This window comes from Chrysochloris asiatica, unplaced genomic scaffold (assembly GCF_000296735.1).
Source record: "Chrysochloris asiatica unplaced genomic scaffold, ChrAsi1.0 scaffold00090, whole genome shotgun sequence".
In the NCBI taxonomy this organism is placed as follows: Eukaryota; Metazoa; Chordata; class Mammalia; order Afrosoricida; family Chrysochloridae; genus Chrysochloris; species Chrysochloris asiatica.
The window spans coordinates 11,323,879-11,330,988 of record NW_006408608.1 but is presented as its reverse complement, the minus strand read 5'-3'; positions in this window follow the sequence as shown (position 1 = coordinate 11,330,988).

Here is a 7,110-nt window from a genome sequence, read left to right as displayed (position 1 = left end):
GCCCCGCCTGCCAGCTTGGTGGGACTTCTGGTCCTGGGAGGGCACCTGAGCCCGGTGGGCAGAGCTGCACCCCTGCCTCCGTGGGAGGCCCTTGCTGCAGCCCCCGCCGCAGGCAGCATCACGGCCCAGTCTGGCCGCTGCGTGTGATTGCATTTCTTCCCCCTTCCCACCCTCCTCTTGCCAGAATGCTAGCTCACCCAAACAGACCGGCCTTTGATCTTGCCCTCATGCCAGGCTGGAGGTCTAGAAGCTTCTGTGATGGAGTTCCTGGCCCAGCGCCTCTCCAGAACCGTGGTCTAGGCCAGGGTCTTTTGCTGAGTGTCTTCACCTTAGCACCTCGCATGACAAGAGCTGGTTCCATTTCCCAACCCCTAACTCCTTGATGGAGAAAGAAGAGCAGTTGAAGTGTGTCTGCTCCTCTCCCTCCCCTCTGCCCCCTTAGCCCCAAGAGCCTGGCACTCCTGGGCTCCCCTAGCTGCCCGCTATGGACCTGGCAGACTGCCTTGTCCTGTTCCTAAAAGTGGGGGTCTGCCCTAATGGGGCGTCCAGACTGCTGTCTCCCTAGCCAGGCCCTACCCAACCTGCCGCTGTCCATGCCCTGCTCCCCACCACGCCCTGTCGTCCTCCTGGGAAATGAAATCACACTGCACTCTGACCACCCTCGCCTGCTGCATTGTGGCCTCAGCTAATCAATGATGAGATGTGACCCTCACGCCCCATGCAGGAGCCAGGCATCAGGGCCTTGCTAACAGTTTCGTCTGTCTTCCCACCAGAAACATGTTCATTTGTGTGATCATGTATAGATGCAAAATGTAAGAGATGACTGTATATAATTGTAATAAATATGAGTTGCCACTATTTAACCCCTGGCTGTGGCCCTGTCTTTGCTCACACCTGGACCCCTAGGGGGTGGGGCCTGGCCACTCCTACAATGGACCAGCTGTTATGCCTCAACCTCCCTGGCTGGACCCACTCCTTTCCTACCAGGACTCACTGGCTCTTCACCACAGCCTGGGTCCTGGGCTCTGGGTCCGGGGTGCCTGCTGCAGGCGACGTTTCCAATCGCGGGAGGAGAAGGGACCTCATGTGACTGTGCAGACCTGACGTGGAATGTGATGAATTCTCAGGCCTTAAATGGAGGAATATTTTCCCCAGGAGAGTGAGTGTCTCGTCCTCTCTGCCTCCTCCCGGTCTCCCTGTAACCTTCACAGAGCCAGCAGGAAAGCCCTTCCAGGGACTACTCTGCTCCTCCAGCCCTGAGTGGTGTGACCAAGTGGGGACAAGGACATGGTCATGTCCAGGTGCTTGGAGGTGACAAGTGCCAGACGGCAGCCACCATGGCGGGTAGGTACCCCTCCAGCAGCTCCCAGGCCTCCTGGCCACAGGGTCCACCTTGCCCAGCTGCCCTGGGGAGGACATGAGGGACAGATACGACCAGGGGGTGGGGGCTGTTTGGCTCAGAAAACACGCCACCTTCCACGTCACCCCTTTTTAGGGTTCCAGGCCTGATTATCCACTTCCCTTGTAGCAAGCCCACTCCTGACTCTGTGGCCCAAGGGAGCTACTGAGAGGTCAGATCACGGAACCCCTTGTGTGTCCAGCCCTGGCCCCTCCCCCCACGGCAACTGGCCCTCCTGTTTTGTCTTTGATGCTCCCAACTCATGTGCTGTTCCGTCTCCCGAGGGGCCTGCAGAGCCCAGATGGAGAGGGGCCACTGCAGATTGCCCTCACCATGCTTAAAGAAGCCGGAGTGAGGGCCTGCTCACCCGTGCCTGCACAGCCCACGGCCAGGCCCCTGCCCCCTGGCCCTGAGCAGCCTGGGCACTCCCTGGGGAGTCACCTCTTGGGTTTGGCGAAGCCTGGAGCCCAGTGGCCCTGCTGTTCCCCTGGGCCGCCACAATGCTGCCTCCATTTCTCCCTTGAGAACCCGGCCACCAAGAGGAGCTGCTGGGTTGGGAGTGATCGGGGCTGCACAACAGCTTTGCCCACCCTGGGGAATCTGGAGACTCCAGCTGCCCAGGGCTCGCATGTGGGGGCAAGGGGAGGGCCAAACCTGCTCCTGTGGGTCCTGAGCACCGAATTCAGCTTTTGAGGACAGAGTGTCTGGCGAGATTTCAGGGAGAGAAAAACCCCTCCCCAAAACGGCATGAGTGCTGCCTAATAAAGGCACTGCTGGACGGAGGGAAAACAGCCCTTTGGAAAAAAAAAGTCTTTCATTAGAAAAATAATGCATTTCATCCAAATAAGGTAAAAATATTTGGAATGGGGCAGAAGTGAGCAGCAGGCAGCGCCTGTCAGGCCCTTGCTGGGAGGGAGATTATTAAACTCAATTACAATGTATTTTTGTAAAGTGTCTTTAGAAAGAAATCAGCGGAACACTCTGGAGGCCTGGGGTGAGCTCCTGGCCTCCCCTGTCTGAGCCCTGCCCACATGGCTGCCTTAGTCCCTGTTTCTGCCCTTCAGATGGGCAGCCGACTGGGTCAGGAAAGAGGGCTCCACATGGTCTCCTGGGGGGGAGGTGGCCAGGGGGCCCATCTGCACAGCCCAGGAGAGAAGTTCAGGGCCCCAGAGCCGCTGCAGTCGGCCTTTGGTTCATGAAGCCATGTCCCAGCACCCCTCTTGTGAGAAAAGGAATCATTCTGGATTGCAGAGAAGACAATCTGAGTTTATACCAAACATTTTTTTATTCTTGTAGAAGTACATACAGATGTTTTAAAAGTCCAATCAGTATAGAAGGAAATAGTGAGCGACAATCCCCCTTCCTCCTGTTAGGGAGTTGTGTGTGTGTGTGTGTGCTTGGCTTAACTGCAAACAATCTGTTGTTTTTAAATAAAATTGGACGCTCCTCTTCACCCTGATCCTCACTGTGCTTCTCGCACTGAACAGCTACTTGTATTGGTCACACTCGGGTGGGCGTGGAGTTCTCCAGAGACTGGTCGCTCTGAGTAACTCCTCCCTGGATGGCCAGCACCTGGAGCCACAAGGGGGACAGGAGGTGGTGTAGGAGCGTCTGACAGGCTGGACAGCCTGCCTCATCCCAGGAGTTTACTCAACCCTTAGTGTTTCCTTGTGTTTAAATGTTTCTGTCAAGATCTGAGAAGGGGCCAGGTCAGAGGGTCCAGGAGGCAGGTAGATGAGGTAGAGCTCTCACTGGAAACCTGGCCTTGGCTGCCTCGCTTCCTGCCCCTCGCCCACAGAGGTACTTCCTTCTGCTCAGGGATCAGCCCTGGATGCCACCCTGTACAGTGTGCCCGCCCTCTCTCCCCTAGGCTGGACAGTTTGGTGGCCCGCTACCAGTCTCTCTCTCTCTCTGTGCAGAGGAGTTTGAGATCTGTTGAGGGACTTTCACTTAGATCATAAATAAACCTGAATTGTTTACTTTCATCAAGCGCTATAGAGAACAGTGCTTGAAGCCTTCACTTGCCCCATGGTGGGTCCTGGAAGGGCCCTGATTCTAAATGGTAGCCTGCCCACCCCACCCATCAGCCCTGGTGATTTGTTTCTGGGGCATTCTGCTTCCTGGGCAGACAGGCTTCATGGAGACTTGGGGCAAAACCAAGGGCAGGGTCTACAGAGGCGTTCAGCTGGGGGTGTGGTCTTGTCATGTAGTGATGTGGGGCTTGCAGGTGGCAGTGCATTTGGGACCTGCTGCTCTACCTGTCATCTGCCCTCTGCATTGACTGTAGGTTCTGGGAGCCCAAGAGTAGGGCAGCCCTCAGCAAGGGTGGTGAAGGCCCGGACCAGTTCTTGTCCCATGAGGTCTCAGGATTCCCAGCCTGTTTGCTGCCAATTGTACTTCCTCCCCAGGGGCCCAGGGCCACCTCTCATAAGGTTGGATGGATGCTAGCCTGTGTAGACTGTGCAGAGAGGGTCCATTATGTCACTTGATCCAGGAGGCCTGGGGACAAGGCCGCTCTGGAACCCCAAGTCTGGTTCCACAGGTGACTCAGTTACCGGTAGCAGCCCAGCTGGGCCAGGTCTGTGGGAGGTGGGCAGCCGCTGAGTTCAGACCTGAGTCTGTGTAGCTGGTCTGGCTGCTCCAAGAGGTTACAAAACTCTTGAGTTTGCCCCAGTTTGGGTGTGTAGGAGCATCGCACCACACAGCTAATTAAACCCCAGGATGAAAACATGTTTTACTGCACGCCTACCAGGCCCAGCAAGCCACAGGGAGTGTCCTGGGGCCTGGCCACCCCACACCTCTGAGGGGAGGGCTGCAGCCCAGTATCACCAGCTTCCCCTTCTGACTTTGGGGTCGGGGGGAGTTGGTCTTGATGAACAAAGACCTTGGTGGGGCAGATGGCCACATTCCTCTGTCCTGCTCTGGGGCAGTACCTCAGACTCGACACTGGACTGCCTGTGAGTTACCTTGATGACCCCAGATGCTGTTCTGAGGCCCTGAGACCCCTACTTGGGCCCTCACCTGGCTTTATCTAGCATCTAGACTGGAAGCTGGCCCTGCCCTGGTCAACGCCGTGTGATTTCAGACTGACCAAGCCCAGAAGACCTGGGAGCACTGCAGAGTGGCCTGGCCAACGTCCGCTAACTGCCTGAACCCCATCCTGCCTCCCTGAGGCTGCTGCAGTCAGCTCAGAGACCTGCCAGAGGGACCCAGTGGCGGCCCCTACCCCTGCGCTCTCGTCCACAGGGAGCCCTGTGGTCCACATCTCCCACACACCCACCCGCCCGCCTGCTGAAGTGGGGTGGGGACTTGGCACCCTGCCTTGCTAGGCCTCGAGGGAGGGGCTGCTTGGCCCACCGGGGCTTGTGAAGCTCCAATAATGGTTTTAATTTGTTGAACTTGTGTTTTATCCCATAAATTAGTCACTGTTTTATTTAACAGAATCGAGAGATCCACAAACAATAGGCGAGTTCCAACTTGAACATTTTAATAAGACAGAAAAAAGTATATATTTTCGCGTCTGTTACAAACATATTTATGTAAATAGCCTGTGGGCTGTGCTCCAGGAGGAATGGAGAACTCGCTGGGAAGGTGCTGGGATGGGCTAGAAATGAGGCTTTTGTGGTGAAATGACATTGTACACGGACTGGGAGTGGCTCCAGCCGACAGGCTAAGGAGAGGGCAGCTTTTTGCGGGCCCCATGCTGGCCAAACCTAGGGTGGGCCAGCAGAGAGGGAGGGAAGGGCTGCGATTACGTCGCCTCTCCAGCCCCCTCCCATCAGGACAGTAAGCGTGCACACACTTGTGCGCAGAGCTGTGCCCACTCCAAGATGTTCCTCTCCAAAGTGGGGAGCAAAATGCACCCCATGCCCCTTCCCAGCATGGGATGGCCCTGCCACATGGGGGACTGGTAAGAGTATGCAGAGGACTGGAAGCTATTGAGGCAGGTACCTGAGGTTTGCCTACTCGGGGTCCTCACTCCGGCTCCAGGACTCCTGAGCGATCCTAACACAGTGCCCGAGGGGCTTCAGCTCAGGCTCCATGGGCATTCTAGCTAGCCCCTCTGGCTCTGCCACTTTATGGTCTAGCAAGGAACCTCGCCAATATCCGGACTGGATCCGGGTATGTGCCCGTTCCCAACCCAGACAGGTCCCTGCAGGAAGGAGGAAGGAGCCGAGGGAAGATGCAAGAAGGATGACTGTGCCAGGGCCTGCCCAGTAGCCCCAACTAGGGAGGATGGGGCTGCTCAGGCCATGGACCCTCTGTCCAAGGCCTCGCTGCCAGAGAGCTTGGCGTGAGGTCGGCTCCTGAGCCTCACACAGATACTCCCATCAGGGCTTGTATGTGTGTATGTGTGCTTGTAGACCAGGCCACTCCTCTGGCTGGCTGGGCAGGGCCCAAGCTCCCCAATAGGCTTTGAGAGTCTGGCCTGGTGTCCACGGGAAAAACTGATCTGTCCCTCATCTATCATGGCCTGAAGGGTAACAGAGCCCTGGCCTCTCCCTCCACAGGCTTGTAGCTCCTGATATGTGTGTGCCTGTCAGATCACTGGGTCACCGCCAGCAGCTTGGGGTGATTTTAAAAATAAGATAACTTGATTTTTTTTCCAGTTTTTATTGAGTGAAAATGTCAAACCTTGCATCAGTCATGCAAAAAAAAAAAAAAAAAAAAATCAAATAAATAAAACACATATATTAAATTTCTAATAGCACTAAATTCAAGTGGAAAAATATTCAGTTCTTAATAACGCAGGTGCCGAGGAGACCAGATTCAAGTAATGAGAGCACACGCTGTTCAGTTCAGTTTTCACGTTCTGCATTTTTTTTTTTTTGTCTCAAAACCTCTCTATATATCTCTATATATCTATATATGTATATACATATAGATATATACACACATATGTGCATACATATTATTTGATATTTATATATATACACATACATAGTTATAAAACATTAAAAAGAGCATTGGTGGACCAAGCATCGTTTTCCCCACAGAAAGAAAAGAACAAAAAAATTACACATTAAAATTCAAAATGAGTTAGCAATGGCTTATAGTCCTAGTGTGCAATATGAAGTTACAAAAGGCTAGACTTCACTGTCGGCATCTTCGTCTTTTTTTTAAAGTTTTTAAAATTTTGCTACATTGAAAAATGGTGTTCGTTTGTTTTTGTTGTTGTTTTTTTCCTTTACAAAACTCCTCCCCCAAACACAGGGTTTTGGGACAAGGCTCAAAGTCTGGGCGAATGCTCACCAGCAGCAGCGCGTGGTGCCCATGAACTTGGGCGGGGGCTGGTTTGGAAAACCATTGCTTTTCCTGTTCCATCAGGTATGCTCTGAGTGACCACTTCTCCCTCCCTGTCCCTCTCCAGTTCGGATGGGCCTGGCTTTCTGGCTGTGGGCAGCCAAGAGGACAAATAATAATAAAGGAAAAAAGAATAAGTAAACCACTGTTCTCACTTGGGTCAGGCAGCCCCTTGGAGACCTTTGAGGAGGGTTTCTAACCCATTAGGGCTGGATCTATCCTCTCTTGGGGCTGGAGTCTCAGGGACCAACCTTTGTGGACCAGCTGGTGGCCCTGGAGTAGCAGGTCCCCCTCCACCCAGGCTTCAATGACTTAAGTCTCCAAGAAAGAGGCTGGAACGGGAACCCAATCTGGGTGGGATGCACTAGTCGAGCAGCTTCCCAAACAAAATATTAAAACAACTGGGG